This window comes from Alligator mississippiensis, chromosome 11, assembly GCF_030867095.1.
Source record: "Alligator mississippiensis isolate rAllMis1 chromosome 11, rAllMis1, whole genome shotgun sequence".
NCBI lineage: Eukaryota > Metazoa > Chordata > Crocodylia > Alligatoridae > Alligator > Alligator mississippiensis.
In genome coordinates, this window is record NC_081834.1 from 45,183,976 (window position 1) to 45,206,020 (window position 22,045).

The 22,045-nt window shown below is 51.3% G+C and overlaps 1 long non-coding RNA gene across 1 annotated transcript; it reads left to right on the plus strand.

The window, feature by feature from the left end:
• Window positions 1-5,976: 5,976 nt before the first annotated feature.
• On the plus strand, window positions 5,977-16,687 carry LOC109286124 (uncharacterized). Its single transcript, XR_002094059.2, has 3 exons — window positions 5,977-6,117; window positions 10,699-10,754; window positions 10,922-16,687. It is a non-coding gene; the product is annotated as an uncharacterized LOC109286124 (long non-coding RNA).
• The last annotated feature ends 5,358 nt before the right edge of the window (window positions 16,688-22,045 follow it).

A 22,045-nucleotide genomic window follows, 5' to 3' on the forward strand; every position in this document is an offset into this window, starting at 1 on the left:
GCCTTCTATTCTCCGTTTGGTGTTTTCTGCCAAGTGCTTATGTCAAGCCAATGTCAGTCAGCCCTGGAAAGCGAGCCTGGGCTGTCCAGGGTCTAGCCCTTCTTGCACTTCAAATCCTGCCTGTCTGAATAAGAGTCTTGCCTTTGGCAGCCTGTCTAGCAAGCCCACAAGAGTAACTCCAGGATTGAAAGCCATGGAGATGTGTGCCTGCTTGTTCTGTTGTTCAGGAGCTCTCAGGAGATGCCAAATAAAGGGGAAGCCTAGGGCCTGGTTTTAGGGGAGGAAATAGTTCAAGGTTTAATGTTAACTTTTCTGCCTGGAAGACCTGCTTAAGCTGTCTTGCCTCATGTGAGTCCCCTACCTCCAAGCACTTAATAGCTGTCAACTAATAGACTCCTGCATGAGCAAATAAATATTTCACCGCTCAGGCTCTACAAGTAAATGTCCTGTTTGGGGCTCAAACTTTCTACCCATCACTACACCATAGGGAACAGGGAGGAATATTTGGGCTCTCCAATATCCCAGGGACCTTCTAGCAGCCTCTGTGCCCATGGCAGGATGGAAAGGGTGAAGTCTAAGTACCTGGTCACAATGAGGAGTCAGCCCTCCTAAGAGGTTGTGTGCATCACCCCTCAAATAGCTCATCTTCAGCACAAGGCTCCCTGGGTGCGTGGAAGCAGTGGGTGTGAGCCCTGTGTATTTGGAAAGGTCAAACCCCAGCAGAAGTCAACAGCTCTGTGGGCAATGCTAGGTGCACAAATATTTCATAAGCTGTCCTGCTGTGAATAGTCCTTTGTGGCAAGATACTCTTTTCTCACAGATGAATGGCATCCTTGTCTGAAACCAGCTGCCTGCCAAATAGCTGGGAGACAGGGTGCCTATTCTTGAGGGTACAGTCAAACTGGCTGTCTGACACACCTTGTTGAGCTTGAGCTGATGTCTGACCAGTACTTTATTTTACTTTATATTTTTATGCCTTGCTCCATTTCTCCCCCTTCCTGGGCCAACTGCATTGCAAGTCCCAGACCCATTTCCCTGGCAATATTAAGCAACAGGAAAGGCTCTGCAGTCACTAGTTGCCTTCTGTATGTTACAGATGGCCATATCTGCCCTGCCTAGCTGCTGGCAAGGGTCCTGTAATAAACTAATCTTCTTAAGAAGCCCTTGAATTTACTACTATGCTCCTCACCTACATAGAATGGAAGTTGGATAGAAGCCAGCTATAAAGTTAGTAGTGCTTGAGACAGTGCAACAACCTTATAGCTGGCTGACTTTTTTTCATAGCTGAATGAACAGTTTAATGGTGTCCATAATGACCTTGCCCATGTGCCCAATCTAAATTTATTGTGTGATTAACCAGTTACTTTATGTACTATGTTATGTGGCAGGAACCTGAGGCAAGCAAGTCATTGTTCACTGGCTGGAACCCCCTTCTCACCAGCCTTTACTGATGATCATACAACTATCTAGGTGTCTGGCTCTCCATCTAGGTGCCTGGCTTAAAATAACCATTCCAGTACTCCTGTAAACTCCAGCTTTGCCATCCAGCTCTGTTGTGCATGTAAGGAAAAGCTTGGGCAGAGGTAACTGCCTGTGCTACAGCAGTTCTTTGCCTCTGAGCCCTACCCAGAGTGCTGTTCAAAGTGAAACCAGATTGGAGGAGCAGTTGGGGAAATATGTATGCACTGTTCATTGCTCTGTTAGGAAGGACTTGCATATTCTCTAATCGGAGACTGGCTCAGTAACTCTCCTTTCTCTGGTTCTTTACAGCAATGCTTTTCAATCGGTGGTCTGCAGACCCCTGGGGGGTCCACAAATTATCTCTAAGGGGTCTATGAAAAATTACTATGATCAATCAAAAGTATGTGAATACTCACACAATTCAAAGGGGTCTGCATCTCCATTTGAAATTTCCAAAGGGGTCCAAAAATGAAAAAAGGCTGAAAACCACTCACAGCCACGTGTGAAGGTGTGTGCCTGTTGAATGGCCTAGCGCAAGGCTCCCACCCAGCTGCCACCCCCCATTGCTCCAGCTGCAGCAGCGGCCAGGAGCTCCAGGCTCCTCCCTTCGGTTTCTTCTTTCTGCCCCTGCCCCAGGGTGCAGCTCAGTGCAACCTAACCTAGCCTTCAATGCAGAGGGGGGGCCCACAGCCTGGGGTGCCCGAGCGCTGCCGTGCAGCAGAGGAGCTCGCAGCCAGGGAACTAAGGGTGCTGGGGTGCCTGGGCACAGTGCAGCAGGGGAGCTGTGAGGAATAGCAGTGTCTAAAGGAGGGCTGACATCAAATCAAGTTCATAGTAATACCTGAAAGTGCCCAACACCATGACAGGAAGGCAGGGGGCTCCCTCCCATCCACTTCTTCCTGCTTTTTCCCCATCAAAACTCTTGTGGCTTCCAGTGAGCAAGCTGCACAACACGTGAAGTACCTGGACGATAGGCAGTGCTGGTGTAGAGGTGCCTCCAGGACATGGCTGCCTGGCTAGAAGAAGGGGGTCAGAAGAGTTTTTCAAACAGTTTGAGGGTTGTCAACATCCACTGCCTTGAGTCCAGCTCTGCCTCCTCCTCTCTTCATTAGTACCCAGTGCCAGCCTGAGCTGCTTGAAGTGAGTTAGTGGCATTGCATGTCCAGAGCATGTGAATGCAATGGATGGTCTCTGGCCGGGAAGGCTGCACAACCCCTTCTCTCTGGGCTTTCTCTGTGGCTCAAGGCTGAGATGCATTTGCTACCTCTGGAAGCTTGTGCTCCAGCTGCCCTTGTTCTGCAACCCCCAGCTGCAGAGTCCCACAGTTGCTCCTCATTGCCTGGGATCCCGTAAGTCTGATTTTGGTATTAACCTTCTAGAGCCCCGAAAGCCCTGTGTGGCCTGACTGCTGCTGTGAAGCTTTTCTTTGTAACAGGCTATTTTATACAGGCCTCAGCTGCAGCTTTCACTAGGCTGGCCTGTCCTTCTCCCTCTGCCTTAGTTGCAGTATCACAGATAATCCTCGTGGTGGAAATGGGCCTTGTATCTCTGCTGGGTGAAGTGCTACAACGCAGCAGCAGAGTGATATGATCGGCTGCTCTCTGGAGCATTTGTTTTGTAATCCTCTGCAACAGTCAGTCATTTCCATGATGCCTTTGTCCTGAAGGACCCTTTTGCAGATGGGGAGTGTGCATGTCTGTGCCCACATGCAGATTGCTCTACATATCCGAGGAGTCGTTTCCAGCTTAGGTTACATCCGGTTAGTTCTGCCAGAGCTACACCACAGCCCTACACCGGCGGTGTGAGGGCTCAGCTCTCTTTCCCTGTGGAAAGGACTATAGGAGTAGAGAAACCACGAACCAGAGCTGGGTCCCTTCTCTTTTGTTTTAGTGGACAGCCAGGAAGTCCTCTCCTCATTCCAGGCAAGTGGGTCAGGAAATGCAGAAAGGAGTCCCACTTGCTGTTCATTACCCCCACTCCTCAATATCTTACCTGTTCCCTGAAGTCTCCCACCCCTGGACTGACCAGCCTTGACACTGCTTCAGTTAGGAGAGTGCAGCATGAGCCGGGCTAGGAAATAACAGCCTTGAAAGTTAGAAAGTTAGAATTCAAGAAGCCTTGGATTTATCATTGAGAACAGATGCTCCAACCTCCCGGGAATGAAAGTGGCATCAGCGTCTAGACAGATTGAGCAGGCCCCCACGTTACACTGCCTTTTGGCAATCTCAGGACCTGTTTGCAATGGGACTGAGTCTGGCTGAAATGTTAATTTTGTTAAGCCTCAAATTATTTCATTTTACTGTCTGGTGTTTAGGCTTTTGTACCCAACTGGCTTTAAAATAAAGAGAAGAGTGCACTTCTGATATAGCCCACCAGGGGAGGAGCTTGCATCAGGATTTTCAGTCTAGAGCAGCCTGCAGACACTTCTTCTATCCCAGCTTTATCCAACCCCCACCCCCTCCTTTTGATTACTATTCCTGAACTCTTTTTTTTTGGAATCCAAATGTATTTATATATACAACGTCATTCCCATGTGCCCTGGCCCTTTACAGGAACAGAGCATTACAGTCCTAAAAGGGGAACCAGGTGTTTTAGCTAATGTGCAGAAAGGAAAGTTTTCAACTGAAGATTTAACAAGAGGAACCCCAGATCTAGACCAGTTCCCTCGGGGCCAGATGTTTAGCCCACCAGGTAACTTAACCTAAATGAAATGAGTGTCATGTGATTCGGTTAAATCCTTAGGTCTCTCCCTCTGCTCTCGGTCTGGAAGGGGAACGGCTTGCACTGGTAGACAGCACTTCGATACCAGCATATCTTATCTTGGGACAGCAGTACAAACCCATTCCTATACAGGGTTACAAGCAGCTGTGAGAGGTTTCCAACCACATCCCCTCTCTCTAGCATGGGATGAGAGGCCCATCTGTTGACCCAATCCCATGACACGTGAGGTCTCCTGTCTGCCAGATTCGGGATGTGACAGAGATGTTCCTGAACCTTATCCGGCCCACTGATTATTATCCCATGGTCCTAATCCATGTGGGCACTAATCATGCAGCCAGGAACAGTCTGGATCACCTCATGAAGGACTACAAGGCTCTGGGGGCCAAGCTGAAGGAGACAGGGGCACAGGTGGTCTTTTCATCTGTCCTCCCAGTGAGCAGATGTGGACGACGCCATGAGACCTGCATCAGGGAGGTCAACTTGCGGCTTCAGAGCTGGTGTTTTGGACCATGACCCATACTTCCGAACAAGAGACATGTTTGGCTGGGATGGGCTTCATCTCTCCCCCAAAGGTAAGTGCGTGTTTTCTTTCAGGATGGCTGATCTCCTCCGGTGGGCTTTAAACTAGGTTCGTCGGGGGAAGGGGAGGACAAGGACAGAGGGATCCATGGAGCACTGAACCATGAGATACCCACAAGACCAGCCCAGGTAAGTATCAAAGGTTGTATTAGACAGGAGTATAGGGGCGTTCCAGGGGCAGCCACTGGGGGAATTAAGTGGATATATACAAATGCCAGGAGCATGGGTAACAAGCAGGAGGATCTGGAACTCTTGCTTGTGAGCAATAACTTTGACCTAGTGGGACTAACTGAAACCTGGTGGGACTCTACTCATGACTGGGTGGTAGGAGTAGAGGGCTATAGGTTGTACAGGAGAGCTGGAGAAGGGAAAAAAGGAGGGGGTGTCGCTCTCTATGTCAAAGGACAGTACACATCTTCCCTAATCAAACTGGGATCAGAGAATGGACAAGCAGAGACTCTGTAGGTTAGGATCTAAGGGGGTCGGGGGGAAAGGGACCTGGTGGTGGGGCCTCCGCACCAGAACACAGGAGGTAAAGAGTCCCACCAGGGGTAACGCCTTGCTCAACTTGGTGTTGGCCACAGGGGATGACCTGGTGGAGGACCTGCAGATTCAAGGCAACTTAGGGGACAGTGATCACCAAATGATAAAATTCACTCTCCAGAGAAGGGCAGGCACTATACCTAGCAGGACACAGGTGCTAAACTTTAAAAAGGCTGACTTTAATAGGCTCAGGGGATTGGTTAGCAGGGTACTAGGAACCAAGAGCCTAGATGCTTTGGGGGTCCAGGAGGGGTGGTCGTTCCTCAAGGATACCATTCTTTGGGCTCAGAGTGAGACAATCCCATGGCAGAGGAAAGGGGGCAAAGGGGCCAGGAAGCCCCTTTGGCTAACCAGGGTCATCCAGGATACTATAAGGGCAAAAAAAGTAGCATACAGGAAGTGGAAGCAGGGGATAGCTAGTAAGGAGGAGTACACTTCCTTGGCCCGCGTCTGCAGGGAGTCGGTCAGGAAGGCCAAGGCAGCTCTAGAACTCAGGCTAGCGACAGGGATTAAGGACAATAAAAGTCCTTCTTTAGGTACACTGGGGGCAAAAGAGGGTGCAGGGTAGCATAGGACCCCTAGAGGACAGGCAGAGGGGGTTAATGACGGATAGCAGGGACAAGGCAGAGCTCTTCAATGAGTTTTTTTGCCTCTATCTTCTTAAATAAGAATCTAGACGAACCCTCCATACACATCACAGACACCAAAAAGGGGAACATCAGCTGACCATCGGTCAGTGCCGACATGGTAAAAGGACACTTGGAAGGACTGGATGTGTTCAGATCACCGGGACCAGAGGGACTCCACCCACAGGTAATGAAGGAATTAGCGAGTGCCGTAGCTGAACCACTAGCAAGGATATATGAGCACTCATGGTGCTTGGGTCAGGTCCCAGAGGATTGGAAGAGGGCCAATGTTGTCCCAATCATTAAGAACGGGAGGAAGGAGGACCCGGGGAACTATAGACCGGTCAGTCTTACCTCTATCCCAGGGAACATCCTAAAAAATATTATCAAGGAACACATCTGTGGGAGCCTGCTGGCTAATGTGACGCGGAGGGGCAACCAACATGGGTTTAGCGGGCAGGTCCTGCCTGACTAACCTAGTTTCTTTTTCATGACAAGGCCACCAAATGTTTAGATGCAGGAGTCGAGGTGAATGTTATCTATCTGGACTTCAAGAAGGCCTTTGACACTGTATCCCATAGCATCCTTATTAATAAGCTAAGGAGATTTGCCTTGGGTGATTATACAGTAGACTGGGTAGCAAACTGGCTCGGGGTCACACTCAGCGGGTGGTGGTGAATGGGTCAGTGTCAACCTGGAAAGATGTGGGCAGTGGAGTCCCTCAGGGCTCAGTTCTGGGGCCGGTGCTGTTCAACATCTTCATCAGTGATTTGGATGAGGGGATGGGAAGCACCCTGTCCAAATTCGCAGATGACACAAAAATATGGGGTGAAGCTAACACCCTGGAGAGGAGGAACCAGATCCAGGCTGACCTCGACAGGTTGGGGAAACGGGCAGAGAACAACAGGATGCAATTCAATAAGGACAAGTGCAAGGTGCTGCATCTAGGGAGAAAAAACTGCCATCTTGTTTATAGGCTGGGGGATGACCTTCTCAGCACCACTGAGGCAGAAAGAGATCTTGGAGTCACTGTTGACTCCAGGATGAACATGAGTCGCCAATGTGATGAAGCAGTTGGCAGAGCCAATCACACCTTGTCGTGCATCCGTAGGTGCTTCACAAACAGGTCCAGGGAAGTGATTCTCCCTCTCTACACGGCACTGGTTAGACTGCAGCTGGAGTACTGTGTCCAGTTCTGGATGCCAGAGTTCAAGCAGGATGTGGACAACCTGGAGAGGGTCCAAAGAAGGGACATGCATCTGACTGGAGGCCTGCAAGGAAGGTCCAATGAGGAAAGGCTAAGGGACCTTAACCTCTTTAGCCTCTCCAAGAGAAGGTTGAGAGGGGACCTTGTGGCGGTGTGCAAATTCATAAGGGGGGAGCAACATGAAGTAGGCGGCCATCTGTTTACCAGGGCACCCCTGGAACAACAAGGAACAATGGCCATAAGCTACTGGAGAGTAGGTTTAGACTGGACATTAGGAAAAAGTTCTTCATGGTCAGGGTTGCCAGGATCTGGAATGGGCTTTCAAGGGAGGTGGTGCTCACCCCAACCTTGGGGGTCTTCAAGAGGAGACTGGACAGGCACCTGGCTGGGATCACATGACCCCAGGTTTGGTGACCCTTTTCTTGCCTGCCAGGGGCAGGGGGTTGGACTAGATGGCCCACTGAGGTCCCTTCCAACCCTGGAATCTATGAACCTATGAATTAAGGAAAGGGGCAGTAACATACTCTTGGTGTGGAAGGGGAGATACAGGATAGCAAGAAGAGCAGGGCCTCAGAGTGACTTGAGGAGAAGACAAGAAAAGACAGTCTGATGTGACTGGCCATGAAATCATGGTTCCAACGTAGCCACAGCCCCATCAGAACCAGAGGTTGCTTAGTTGGATCCAAATTTTCAGGGAGTTGATTTTCTTGATTTTTTTGGAGCCCGGAGGGCCTACAGATCATCAAGTATGGCCTCCTGCATAGCTAGACTAGAACATCTGACCCAGCCACCCCTGCACTGGTCTCAGGTCACTGGTAAAGGCTTCACGTGAGACACAACCTACCATGTCATTAAATATGTCCTTCCAGAGATTAATGACTTGCAGTCCTGCTTGTGTTGTGAATTTGTCTACTTTCAGCTTCCAACCATTGAACCATGTGATGTCCTTCTCAGCTAAGCCACCTGTCCACAGACATTCTTTCCCCATGTAGGCACTTGGAAGCTGTGATCTAGTCACCTGCTCTTGGATGGACTAAATGGACCAAGTTTCTATTTTCTCCTCCAGTTATAGCCTCAATCATTCTTGTAGTTCTTTCTTCCACAGCTAGACAGCTCTTTATCCATCAAGAAGCAAATTCTGTCCAGTTATTGTCTTTTGTTAGACCAATTTTATGGTTGGGAGAGAAGTTAAACAAGCTTCTGGACATTAGGAAGATCTTTCCTCAGAAGCAGATGTGGCCTAAGCTAAAGAGCTGGTAGAATAATTACTTCTAAGTCCATTATATACATACATGAAAATGATTGCTTATCACAGGAAGTGGGCAGTAAATGTATGGAGCAAATAACAATTATCAGGAAGGTCTTGGTCTGTAGATATAGTTGCTATAGATAAGCTTAATTATTTAAACGAATGAGGTGATGCAAAAGGGAAGAGGTCTATTATCATCTGTGGAGCACAAAGGTTAGCAGAGGGAGCAGGTAATAATGAGCCATAAAACCATTATTCGATTAAGACCTCGGGTTTTGATGTCCAGCAAAGATAGGACTTTATGTTTCCAGGCTTGTCTTCTGAAAGCATTCAGTAGGTTTCTCTTGAGGACAGGGACTATGAGGTCAGAGATGGAGTACTTGTTCTGTGTAAGTGCTCTCCCAACGGTGAGTGGGCGCTTTTGTCCTGCATCATTTTCCAGTGAAAGTTCATTCTGGAGTGTACTGGTTGTTTAGTTTCATCCACGTAGTTTCCATGAGGGCATTTGGTGCGTTGGATGAGGTGTATCACCTTTCGTGATAGACATGTAGGATCCAGGGATTCTGATGGCTTTATTGTGGGGAGTGTTGATCGCGATGACAGTGGGAATGTGTTAGCAGGTTTTGAATCTGTTGTTTAGGCAGAGCCTAGTTATGTGTTGACTATACAGTTGGTCCAACAAAAGTTACATTACCTTCTTCCAGCATAAGAAGACAAGAAAGCCTCTTGTATCAGATGACTATAATGCCCAACATTTTGCCCATCAATCATTCTTTTAGTGCACTTACCAAGAACTTTCTCATGAAGTCTTTTATAGCTCCATAAAAGCCCCATAAAATATTTGTAAAATATTTGACCAGTCCAGAGAGAGCTGTGGGCATTTGTAAACTTCCAGAATCACTGCATCATCCTCTTGATTTTAGCATCTGAGCCATTGCCAAAGCAGGGGGTTTTCATTGGGAAAGAAACCTGCCACTAAGATCCCTTCAAGCTCTGATGGGATCTGCATGGGCTGCTAATGAATACCCCTTGGTGACCAAGGGGCGTCACATTGTGTGCAGCATTTCTGTGGCCTGTACCAGCACATGCAGGGCTGAGGGGCTTTGACCCTAGCTGACTTCCTGCCCCTTGGGCAGGGGGCTGGATGAGATGATCTTGTGAGGTCCCTTCCAGCCCTAATGCCTATGAAATCTGTGACAGTCTCCCATCAGCACTGAGCAGCTCCTGGACTCAGTGAGAAGCAGAGGTCAGCATAGACCTTGCAAAATTGCCTTATTAACCTTGCTATGGGACTTTATTCCAAGGAACAAGAAGGAGCCTGAGATGCAGATGCTGAAGGCTGCTCATTAGCAACACCCAGCAGTAAGGGGAGGAATGCGCGGGTGTACACTGCTTCATTTAAATACAAGGCCATGTACAGCTGACATTAGCACCACCCTCCCTGCTTGTACCTGCAGAGAGTGATCCTCCACCAGCCCCCAGCACCAACATGGGCTCAAGCAGGAGCCTACCTTGGAGCTGTCTCAATATAACAGTACAAATGCAGTGCCAAGGCAGACTTCAGCCCCATCTTTATTTGTGGTTCACACAGTTGCCATCCCAGCAGGACCTGCTGTGCTGAGCAGGCTCCTCTCACCATCCAAGCAACCCACGGCCCATAGTTGTCCAGCAACATGTGGCCCCTTCTCCAGAGACAGCTCCTTTCCCAGGAGACAGTGGTGACTTCAGACATGTGGGCTGCTGACGTATTTAGACACCCATGCCACTAGAGCTGGGTGTCTGCTCCTTTCAGCATGATGCCCTACTTTCTCACCCCTCCAGGTGGACAGTTTGGCCTGCTGACTTGAATATTAGAGTGCCTGATGCTCTCATCTGCCACGTCTTGGTGTTGTATTTACTAAGAATGGGAGGAAGGTTTCATATCTCCTTGAATAGACACTTGGTCAGCTTAGGCAATGTATCCTGGGGCTCCGCCTCCCCTATGCCCCACCTGGCACCAATCCATTGTTAGTATGTCAACTTAGGTAAGTAAGTCCTTGCTGCCTCTCTGCTGCGGCTTTCAAGGAAGTCCAGGCCACTAATATGAATCCTAGATCTCAATAGGCAAAATAAATATTTCCTAAACCTAAATGAATCCTCGCAGCATAAATACTCTTTCTTTACACACAACATCTTCTGTGAGACCTTAGCAGTATTTCCCATGGAAACACACTGAAAGTCTTCCCCAGTAAAAGGGCTTGAGAGTGACCAGTGCTCCAATCTCTCACTGCCCTCACGGTTTGAAGTTTTACTCTTTTTTTTTCTCTCCACAGGATCCTCGCCACTTGGAGACCACTCATCATTTGGGGCATCCGCAAGGACCTGGCTGGTAAGTTAACAGGCTCCTTCAAGCCTCTATTCGTCCAATGCTGCCTGGGCTCCCACCATTCGCCCCTCCTGGGGCACTTTGTGCCTAGACGCTGTTCTTCACAGCGCCAGGCTTCTGTTTCTGGTCCTCTCCCCTTCCTGTCTCAGGCTGCTCTTTCTGTCTTTCAGGGTTTGTCCAGCCAATCGGAACTGGAAAGCACTAACGAAGTGTGCCTGTGCCAGTGTTGGGGTTTCCCTCCTTGGGGTCGGCATCAAATGCAGTGGCTCATCCCTCCACCAGAGCTTCTCCTCCACTTCCGCTTCATCTACTTTGGTGGCAGCTGGCTTCTCACTCCTACAATGTGACTCTGCTAGGAAGGGAACTGCTGGAGCTGGTGACCACCCCCTGACTGAGAACCTTAGGCCTCTGGAGGCCCCAGTGCACATTGCAGCCCTTGGCTGGTGGGAGACCCAAGCTGTAGCTGTAGGAAAAGCTTCTTGCATGCTCTGGCATGGTCAGAATAGGTGCCTGCCACAGCACTGTGGTTCTCGATGACTATGCTCAGTGACCCCCCATCTCTAGGGCTGGAAACACTTGGGTGACACTGATCTCTCCAGCCCAGGAGCCTTAATATCCTTCCCACAATGCTTTTACCTGGATGGGAATGATGAAACAAGACACGGAGGAGAGAAAGGGAATAGTAGGCAAGGCCACATGAACATACTCGTGTGTATGGGCATGCGGGGTGCTCCATGCTGTGCCTGCTCCTTTGAGGACGTGCATTTCTCCCTGCCCTCACTCAGCCACCCAGGCTCTGTAGGCTGGGCACTAGCAGCTCAGGCTTTGAGCTCTTGAAGTCCCCTGCTCAGCCCTCAGGACATTAACCAAAATGGCAGCCCCCACTTAAATCAGGAATTGTTTAGCCCCTTGTGTGGTGCCAGATCCTTGGATGGGACAAACTGCCATAGCTCCGCTTAAACCAATGGGACTATTCTGATTGGCACCACCTGAGGATCTGGCCCACAGGCCCCAGTGAGGCTGTGCACTAACCGCGTCTACGGCCAAGTTCCTTGCCTAGAGGGTGAGATGGGAGTTTTCCTATACTCCAGTGGGGGCCAACCTTTTTGGTAGGCATGATGCAGATTAGCCCTGCACCCGTCCCAAGTGCCACACCTATTCTCTCCCTCTACTCGATCTTCTGCTCTGCTTTCTGCTCCCTGCCCTAGCTGCTACTGTGTTGCCTGTCCCCTCTCTGATTCATCCCCTGCCACACACAGAGGTTGGCCATGGCCACATGTGGTACCCATGCCAGTTTTGGCCTCCCTTGCTATATTCCATCCCTCTCAGAGTAGAATAGATATTGGTACAGCTCTTGTTTTCTTCCCTTCCTTGGCGGTCTCCCCAGCCCGATGCAGCAGCAATGCCTGTGGAAACTTGCCCTGCTCCCAGGGAAATGCATCACACTGGCTGCTGCAAAACCAGAGTGCTCACAGCTTTTCAGTGTGCCCCGCAGAAATGGCCATCCCTCCAGCAGTTGAGGAAATGCTATTTACTGCCTAAAGACTGTTCCTTGCCATGATGCAGCAATTAGATTATGTAAGAGTCAGTAGGTCAGATGATTCAAGTTTCATGGGTGTGAACCCAGAGCAACCACACAACAGTCATGGCATCTATTCCAGATTTATGTCAGTATAAGGCAAATTGAAGTCTGGCCAGGGGCACTTCTAATAGAAGCAATTTGTTAAGGGGCCAGGCAGATGCTTGTCACTTTGGCCCTCTCTGAGATAAGGTTTGCTCCCAGCTACACACTCTTCCCTAGCTCCCTTTTCCTCTTGACTACAGCACGGTCCTGCTGGCGGCATAAGGGAAAGCTTCTTATCAGGGAATGTGTTTGAAACCTTAGGGCCAAGTTTGCAGCTTGTCAAAATTGTTACTGGTCTCCAAGAAGTTGCAGTGATTCACACCACTTGGAGCCCGGCCTCTTGGACCCCAGGGGATTATTCATCCTGCCTATACAAGTGGATCAGCCCCATTGCTTTCTCTGGGGTTATTCCTCCTTCACACTGGTATAGCTGTAAGCCGTTTTGGTCCAGGTGAGCACTGTTGCTCATAGGCCTTTGTCTGTTGTCACTGCAGCAAAGCTGAGCTGCTCACTGTCTGCCAGGAGACACTGACCCTGTGACAATCCCCGGTTTTAGCAACGTTAATGCAACTGTCTCAGCAGAGCAGTGCATGCATGTGGGGACAGCTCATCCCACCTCAGGTCTATGGGTCACAAAAGATTCGGCCAAGGTGAAGCCTTGCCAGGCCCCATGCATCCCTCCCTCCCTCTCTCAGGGGATGGATGCTCCAGTGCTCAGTGCATCGTAGCAGAGTTGGAGACCTGAGCTCTCCATCTGCAGCATGATTTGGGTGAGTCCTTTGACTTCTCTGCATCTTACTTCCTTGGTTATGAAACCCCTGTGGGCAAGAGTAGCCCCAGAGCACAGGGAGCCTTTGTTCACCCAATGTGCTTGGAGAGCCTCAGCTAGAAGGCAGCTGAGACAAGTGGAAAAACTTGCTAATGGAAATGGACTTGGCTCATGGACAACACTACAACTTTTATTTAGGGACTGAAGACTTTTTGCTTCCCTTCTGCCCACCCTATAGGCAACAGCAATGATTCTGCAGCCCTCTGGTTTGGTAGTCTTGACTCAGCTGAGACCGGTGCCTGACCCCATCATCCCCTGGCAGTGCCTTCTTGCTCTTACTCCTGGTACGATGAATTGTTCAGAAATCACTCCAAGCCAAGGAGTCTGACAGACGCCTGCTTCCCCCTGCATCTGCGTTCTACCAGCTCAGCAGTGTGCGATAGGAACCTCTGGACAGCATCGCAGCCCCAGTAAGGTGGAGTTCCCCGTACAGAGCACTCACCCTTTTCACCAGAGTTAATGGGAACAGCCCAGTGTCCAGCTCTGCTAAGAAGTTGGCACCAAATGCCAGAATGTTTATGAGCATATTGATGGCTGGTTACCTGAAGTGCCATTTGCCACTAAATGTGGGTCAGCAAAGCAGCCATTTGACCTCTACCACTGCCTGACCACTGGGATAGAGCTGGCCCTGTTCATTAACCAAATTCTGTCTGCCTCAGATGGGCATTTTATGGCCTTCTGGCTGAGGCTTCTGAAATTCTCGCCTTTTCCAAACCAAACATATCAAATTCAATCTCCGATCCTCACGTGGATCAGAGGAGGAGCTGGTTTTGGGATGCAACGACTAACCCCTGAGAGAGGAAACCACAATGGGTATTTCCTGGCCTGTGAGTCTAAGGCAGTACATCAGGAGCCCAGGCTGGCTCTCTCCCTAAGCTTAGGATCATAGCAGGCAGGAACATGCCCTGTAGCAGAAACCATGGTAATGCCTGGAAAGGAGCCTCCAGGCCAAAGGAGGCTTGGTAGGAGAACAAAGGGGAAGCCAGGATGAGGTGGGAAGACCTTGAAAAAGGAATCAGTAGCACGGAAGAGGAGGGCTAGCAAGAGAGGGCATGTCTATGCCATGAGCTTCTGCTTCAATGGAAGAGGATTTAGCTTCTCAGCAGGGGTGAAGGGCACGACTGCTTCTTCACCGTGCCAAGACTTTGAGTGGAGAACTCATTCCTCCAGTGGATAGGGGAGCAGGGTTCACCGCAATACCACTGGGGTGGGAGGTGGACTTCCCCCAAAGATCAGATTGGCAAGGACTGCACAGCTTTTTGCCTTCCTGAGCAGCACAGAGAACAGCCTCCTGCCTCAGATCACCTGCATCTATATTCACCCTCCATATTCCTTGCTTTTGCAGTCCCAGGGCACTGGGGGAACTCTTGTCTGGCCAGCTCAGGTGTGTGGTGGGCTTTTTCATAAGTTGCTTTGTGGCTGTGGCTGGCTGTGGCTGTGGCAGGTGAGGGGAGTCTAAGTGAGACAATATAGTGGATCCTTCTGGACACATAGTTGCCTGCAAATGCAAGGGATGGGACTTGATGGGCCACAAGGCCCCTCCCAGTCATAGTTCAGGCAGTTCACATTACTATAGTGATCCTATCAAACTCTCTTGGATCCCTCCTCATCCAGAGGTTTCAAAGTGCTTTGCACAGGCAGGGGGCAGCGTCAGTGGGGTTGTGTTGGGGGTCCTGGACTGGAGGGAGAGCTGTGGGAAAACCGAGGCATGGAAAGCCAAACGGCCTGATATTCAGAGGCTCTGAGCACCCTGGTCTCTAGGTAGGGTCAGTGGAAGCTGCAGGTGCTCAACACTGCTGGAAATCAACTGCAGAGCTGGAGTTAGAGTCCAGGAGCCCGACTCCCAGCCCATGGCTTTGCTGGGGAGCGGGACTAGGGGACGGAGATCGGGGAATGTGAGAAATCCCATACCACCCTGTAGTCTCATATCACATGCCCTTGCCCAGCATTGACAGGAACAGGAAGGGGGAGAGCCCACAGAGATGCCAAACATGGAGAAATGCTGCATGTGTTTAAGTGCTGCTCTGAGCAGTTGGAGCCAGGGTGCGGAGGGCCTAGGGGCCTGGGCTGTAACTGGACCTCAGAGAGGCAGGTGGGTAGGCAGGTTCTTGTGGGCACAGTAGGCAGAGAGGGAGGCAACCAGGACAAAGGGCTTCCAGCCCCACTGTTAGGACTGCCCAGGAGGGGGCAGCCTCACAAGGGTCCTTCCTCTTTCAAACCCTGGTTCAGCCCCCAGGGAGATGGATAGAAAAGACCCCAGTGGCTTCAACGGGAGAGTGTCCCAGCCCTAGATGCTGCCCGGCAGGGGAACGCATTGTCCTTTCCGTGCATCCTGCGGTTGGTGTTGAGCTCGCTCAGACTGAATTTCCCCTTCACACCATCTCTTTGTCCCACCTTTGTTCTCCCAAGGAAGTAGCCTGCTGGGCTGAGCGCTAGGGGATGGATCAGGCCCAGTGCAGAGTGGCCAACCCTGGGCAGGGGTACAGGGGCAACAATGCCACCGCAGAGGCATGGCTCACAGGGGAAGTCCCCATGGCAGCCAGGTTTGTGACAGGTACAACGGTTTGTGCCCTATGTTTTGCTAAGTGAGCTGCCGGAAGACAATGTTGGATGAGACCAGGCTGATCCCCAGAACTGAGATAGCTATGCACTACTTGAGCACAACATTATAGGCTCCATGTGGGGGTAACAGGTTGGCATCTGATGGCTTGTTGCATGAGATGATTTGTGACCCTCGTGTCTGCTCAGGGACTTTACCAGCATTAATGCACAAAGCTCCCAGTGCTCCTGGCAGAGGCCAGCCCACATTTCTCATCCTCCAGATGAGGAAACTAAGGCATAAGGAAGATTGAAGACAACATCTTTGGGTGTTGGAGTTTTTGGTGCCCAGCTTGAATCACCTGGGGCCTTGCTTTTAGAAGAGCTGAGCCATTGACTTCCACTGAAGCTCAAAACAAGGCCTGGGTGCCAAAGAAGGAGATGCCCAAAGACAGTGGCTGCTGTCGGCCCTTTTCACCAGGGTTGTCCAGTAGGCTAGCAGCAGGAGGAATGAAACCCAGGTCTCCTTGTTCCCCAACCCGTCCTCCATTTTAGCTGCCTCCCCCCCACACACACACCTTTGCTTGTGACTGGATTTCTTCCAGTTGAGGAGGCTGAGATAAGGGAGCTGTTCCTCAGTCACTGGTCTGTGGACTCAGCCAGACAAGTAAGGATCCAAACCCAACAGCTGTGAGCTTTCCAGGTTGCACCCTGTCCTGGGAGGGGTGCCACTGGCACAGAGCAGCCACTAATTAAATCAGCCACACTCTGAAAATGTGGGAGAGTAAAACCAGCTCTTAAAGGGAAGGAGGAGCCGTGGAGAGAGCTGTTGTGTAACTGGAGAGCCTTGCAGAGTGAAGGGTGTGGGGGGGTGTAGGGGAGGGAGGAAGGAAGTCTGATTGTCTGAGCTATTCAAACCCAAGAATTTATTGTCAAAGAAAATGGAAAGTGCTGTAATAACAATTACTTGTGGTTTCCTTACTGTTCAGCTGCCAGCCAGTCACCTACTGAGTGAATGAGGTTCCTGGGTGGGGTGGCAGGGGTGCTGCCGAAACGTCTGCCTGTGCAACCCCACAGCTTCCACCAAGGAAAGGCAGACCAGGACACAGTCCCTCCCCGTGGGCCGTGGAAAGCCCAGGCAGGGCAGGTGGGACAGGCTCGATTCTGGGAGCCAGACGCCTTGGCAACGTAGGGCCAGACGCCTCTGTGATGCAGGTGGCGATGCAGTAGTGTGTTGGGGAATGGGCCATGGTGCCCCGTGTGATGGGAAGAAGTTTGGCAGTGGGGGGCGTGCAGGCCATTCTCAGCTCATGTATCACGGGGTGAAATGGGTGGAGGCCTAATGGGAAAAGCTACCCGCTGCGGTGAAGGCGATGGAGCCCCATTGGCACAAGATCTTACACCTCTTGTAAGTCACTTTCCCAGCATCTCTCTTTCCTTCTTTACCCCCTGTCCCTCCCCACCAGATAGACTGCCCTGGCTGCACGTACCTGGTGGACACTGAATGAGTGGAACTGACACTGGCTCAGCCCTTTCACCGAGCTGGCAGCTTGACCCTTCAAACACCATCTTGCCAGGGCAAGCTACATTCGCAGGCATAACAAGCAGGGTCCGGCCCCAAACAGATGGCAGCAGGAGCAGTGGCAATGGCAGATACTGCCATTCTTATGCCCCCTCTGAGTGCGCACCTGGTGCTGGTGCCTTTTTTTACACTCCTGGCTAAACCTCTGAGAACCCCTGGCTGGATTATTGCAATACGTATCTAAACGTGAAAAGGAGGAGGAGCTAAACTACTGAAAAATGTCCAACTAGATCTAGTAAAAAATGTTCACCCCTTCCTGATTGTTTTTCATCATAACATGAGCTTTCATCACTGCAGAGTTGTTCCACAGGAAGACGTCTGTCAGTGACATTCTGGGTTTTCGAAAGCAGCCTTTCATGCCCAGATGTCTTATTTTGAACTGTCTGGACGAACAGGAACATTTCATCTCGAACACTTTGACGTGAAGCCTTTCAGTCTGAATCAGCCTTGACATTTCCAACTCCAACTTTTTTGGGAAGACATGATGTTTCCTGGGAAATGGGGTGACTTGTCTTCTTTGTCCTGCTAGAAGAAGAAAACAAAATGTTGAAATATTAGAATTCCCCACAGGATGGAAACTCCGCTCTCCTACAGCTCTTGTCCAGCTACTGCAAAGCACAACAGCCCATCTGCTCTCCGCAGGTCAGTGAGAATGTGTCACCCGGCTGCTCTGCTCTCTGCACTTGCTCGCACCCAGCGGAGTCCAGTTCAGTGGTCCCATCCAACGGCTTTTGCTGTGATTAGCCCTGCCTATCTGTGAGATCCTCTCCCCCTGTGACCGTGACCTTCCATGACAGCTACAACTTACTGGCACAATGAAACTGTTGACCGGGGCAGGATTGAGACTGTGGAACTTAATCCTGCAAGAGTTCAGAGATTATAGACCTCACTGCACTCAGTCACATGCAACCCTCAGCTCACGGCTCTTTATGCAAGCATAACACGCCGACTCACACCTGCACACCAGCCTACGCACACAACACAGTGACTTTCCCCCACACCCAGAGCACCTCAGCACACAGAACACACCCACTCACATGCAAACACCCTGTAAACTACAGGCTGAGAGGCCAGAGAGACAGATTTTGCTTCCATTTTGAATGCCCGTGGTGCCCTCCAACACTGCGTTAACAGATAGAGGCCAGCTAAGTCCCCACACATATAGATCAATTCCATATGCCACCTTTTATGTCATCACTGAGTCTGGCCCATCTCCTCTGGCTGCATGACACACCTTGCAGAAAACCTTTATTTAGCAATACATGCTAAAAATAGCTTCCTGGAGCAGACGTGCGGTCCCGTAGCAAGGTCTTGTTCACTTCCAGAGCATGGGAGGTGGCCTCAGAAATGGCAGGCGCTGAGAATCAGGAAACGGTCTCAGCAAAAAAAAACAGCTAAGCCTTGGCTAACCAGGAAATGCTCAGTGATGGCAGCACCTCGGTGAACGTGGGAGATTCATCCGCTCGCTGACGGACCTTGTGATAATATTGGAGGCCCCACTTCCCACAGCTGCACCCCTACCCCTTTGCTTCCTGTCTCTCTGGATTATTATGGGACACCCGCTTGCCCCCCCCCCACAATTGCTAAGACATCTGGAGGACACCTAGGAGGCCATCTGGGTTCTGGTGCAGAGCTAACTATAGCACTTCCTCCCACTGGGTTGTCCTGGAAAGGCTCTTTGCCAGTGGTAGGGCTGTGGCTGAAAAAGCTACCTGGTGAGGCAAAGAGATGAGAGGGAGAGAAATTACTAAGGTAGAAACTACTTCTATCTGCTTTTGAGAGCCCCAGGACCACTATGCAGTGCCATGGGGGCTCCCCAGAATACAGCGCCAGCCTGCTCCTGTATCTGTTGCAGGGTGTGGGGGGGTCCAGAAAGGGCTGAAATGAATCAGGCTGGTCCAGGACTCCTCCACCCCGGGCAAACCCTCAGCAGCCTGACGAGCTGATTGGCCTTGCAGCTGTCCTCTACTTCCTGGGTGCCAAGCGGCCTAGGCAGGAGCCAGGGTCAGGCCCAGCTTCTGAGTCAGATCCAGCCAAAGTTAGCCTCTCCTTCTTGCAAAGCACTGGCCCTGGAAGAAGAGCGAGATCTGCCCACTGCTAACCGGGCTTGACCTGTTAGAGCAACCTCACACTAGTGTTATGCTGTGAACGAGATGCTGCAGATTTATCCCAGTGCAAGTAAGATGACAGTCAGGTCCAACGGCATTACGACAGCACAAGTGGGCTCAGAATCAGGCCCACGGGCTCCTGGTTGGCCCTGGGAGAGGAGCATGGGCGCCTGATGGTTGTCACTGGTGACAGACACAGGCTTTGGGAGTGCAAGTATCAACTCAGCGGGGTCCACGAGGGTGGAGCAAAACTTGAAGTCAGTTTACAAAACCATGCAAGCAGCTTCATGTCTGGCAGGGCTCAGGCCCGGTGACATCCACGCCCTCAGCCCAGATTCCCAGGTGCAGTCAGGCCGTCTCTTGCTTAGAAAGTCCTGAGCTGTGCAAGTCACATGTGCCATCCCTTGGAGCACTGATGTCTATGCTGCATTCCCAGACCATCCTGGCAGGGCCCCCCTAAGCCCACCCCTACTCTCCTCTCCAGCTCCTGCTCCCGTGTGCCAAACCTGGAAATGAACAGGTGAAGTTGCTCTACAGACACCCCCACGGTTGCTGTCGAGCACAGAGGAGACCAAGCTGAGGAAGGATGCCTCAGGGCAGCCTCTGCCCTATGCCTCCTGATACAGAGCATGTCAAAGGGTCAAGGCATGCGTGCGGGTGTCCCGCCCTGGACAGCCCAGGGATGGCATGCAGGCATCACCTTAGTCACTCAGGGCCTGTGGCCTCCCACTCCCATGAGTTCACACATCCAGGGACCGGCAGCCCTATGTGATCTCTCCAGCCCTGGTCAAGGCAGTGCAAGTGAGGGGTTAGTTGGGGTCTCATATGACCCTACTGGAATCCCCCAGGGCCCTTCTCCCCTCAGCACAGCCAGCTGGGTTGTCTACCACCATCTCTCATTGCTGTGCAGGCACTAACAGCTTGATCCAGTGCTGCTCAGAGAAAGGGATGAATCTGCAGTCCGGGGCTGAGCTTCTCCAAGAGGTGCAAAGCATCCGTTATTCCAAGGGGCCGGATCCTGTGAGGAGGGTGGTCCACAAAGGGTGCTCCGCACGTCTGGGACGACTTCAACACTTCCTGGATCCCAGGCCGGGTAGGATAAATGGCTCCTGTGAGCGGGTGAAGCCCAGGGGCAAAGGCTGTGTGTGCGGGCTGTGGCCCTGCCAGCCCTGTGACAGGAGAAGCTGATAAGAAGGTGCTAACAGCGCTAAGCCGAGGAAAATTTTTCCTGCTTTTGAGGGTTTGAAGATCTGGGCTGCTACCACTGCCTCTGACTTTCCATTAACGGCTTGTTGAGGCGGGTTTGGAGAAATTACCATCTGGGGGCCGGGATCAAAAGATCCTGGGACAGATCCCTTCTCAGATGGACTCCCCTGGAGTTTCCCCTGTAGGGAGACCAGCCCCATTACTGTGTCCCCTGTGGACAGGTGCTGGGTGAGCACCACAGAGCGGCTCGCCAGAGCCTGCTGTTGTTTGACTGCACTGGGACTGGCTGGGGAACTAGCAGCACCTCTCCCCTTCCAGGCGGGCTTGTCCGGGGTTGTCAGAGAAGCCAGTTGCCCCGATTCCAGCAATGCGCCATGGGAGCAGGGCACCCCATTCCTGTCATCCCCTTTGATAGCCCCAGCCTTCAGTTTTCAGCTGCAGGGCTCAAACAAGGGCAGAGGGAAGGAAGCAAGACTCCCCTGGTAAACAGTATCTACTCTCTGGGAGCCTGATCCTATCTGTTGAAGGGTCCAGGGTCTGAAGAAAACACTTAGCTGCCAAACAACAGCCAGTGGGTATTTCACAGTCTTAACAGCATCCTGGGTGCACACGGGTGAGGCTAAGCCTGGCCCCCTCTGCAGTGCTGTGAGGGACTCAAGTCATCACATGCACTTTAATAAGCCTCGCAGCTCCTTAGCCACCCTAATACTCTTGTTGCAAACACAGGCTGAGAGCCAGTCCCCACCCTGAAGATCCTACAGGCCAAACAGACAAAGGAAGCAAGGGTAGGTGATGTGCCCAATGTTACTGGGCATATTAGTGGCAGAGCTGGGGATGGCACGCAGGTGCAGAATGGCAGCAGATAGTTATAGCCTGAGCTGTTCTTTCCCAGTGCCTTGCTGACCAGCAGGTGGGCAGTGTTGCCATGCACAGCACGGGCATTCCCACAGCTCCCTCGAGAGATGTAGCTGTCTGATTCAAGTGACAGTGGGACTCTGCCATCTGCTAAATAAGGGTAATGCTGTCACTTTGCTAACCAGTTCTATCTGAAGAGCTTGAAGCACAAAGGAGAGCAAGTGGTGAGGCAGAGCAGATGGTCCCCACAGGGTGCCCTCTGCAAGCTGGCAAGTATCCAGTCCCCCAAGAACTGGGAGCCAGCGTGCCAGAAGAGGCCACTACTTTTGGGTGCCAGTGGGAGGCCCCCTGTAATGTTCAGAACAGCTTCCCCAGCTTTCCCTGGGTGCTTTGGAGATCCGACCTAAATTATGTCAAATACAGAGCCTTCCAGTCTGAGCAGACACCATGTAAGCACATTATCCCAGAGGTTTGGCTGCCCCTGGTGATCTCTTCCCTATTCCTCTCCACGCAATGAGGCTAACTGTGGCAGTCATCAGGTTTCTCACCTTT